We start from the raw sequence: 954 nt of genomic DNA, 5'->3' as shown, positions 1-954 counted from the left end.
AGAGAGAGAGAGAGAGAGAGAGAGAGAGAGAGAGAGAGAGAGAGAGAGAGAGAGAGAAATAAGAGACAGCTTCAATTTTCGATTGGTCATTTATTTGTCGACCCAAGAGGAATGAAAATCTAAGTTGGTCTCGGCAGAATTCGAACTGAGAACAGAATGCAAAGCGAGGGAACGATTACCGCAAGGTATTTGCATGACGCTCAAATGATGTTGCCATTGTTTCGTCCTAATAGTTTCCAGGTAGAAATACTGACAAGGGCGGCCACCAGATGGAGCTGTAGTGTCAGGTGGCAGTGTTTTGGTGTCTAACGTTCGAGGGGAATTTAGAGAGTCGTTGATCAACACTGACCACCATAACAAAACCACCATCATCAATACCACAAACAACAACAACACCACAGCCGCTGCCTCCACCACCGCCACCACCACCGCCAATATCAACAACAACAACAACAACAACAACAACAACAACAACAACAACAGCAGCAACAACTGTATCACTGTCAAAATCAACATGACGATGATGACCACCACCACTTCTTGGAACGTCTTTGATCTTGTAGCTGATGGATTAGGGGTCTCATTGACTAAAAGATAACAACAACAACAGCACAAACAACAACACCATAACAGAACAAACACATTCATGCATTCCTTTACCTTGAAGACCACACCGTCACCTGATAACAACACCCACCACCACCACGACGACGACCACCACCACCACCTCCGCCACCGCCACCAGTACTTGCAGTGGGATGGTGGTGTTGTTTGATGCCGAGACAACAACGTGTCATTATGTTGTCATATAATTTAATATGTCAGTGTTATGTCCAATATTGTTAAATATCAAGTAGGAAGAAAGTTCAGAGGTTGCGAGTTCAAATACAGTTAGCAGACCATCCTGAACTTTAAACAAGGAAATATTGAAATTGTTCTAGCATTTATATATAT

Source organism: Octopus bimaculoides, chromosome 11 (assembly GCF_001194135.2).
Source record: "Octopus bimaculoides isolate UCB-OBI-ISO-001 chromosome 11, ASM119413v2, whole genome shotgun sequence".
Classification (NCBI taxonomy): Eukaryota; Metazoa; Mollusca; class Cephalopoda; order Octopoda; family Octopodidae; genus Octopus; species Octopus bimaculoides.
Note: the sequence above shows the minus strand (reverse complement) of the source record.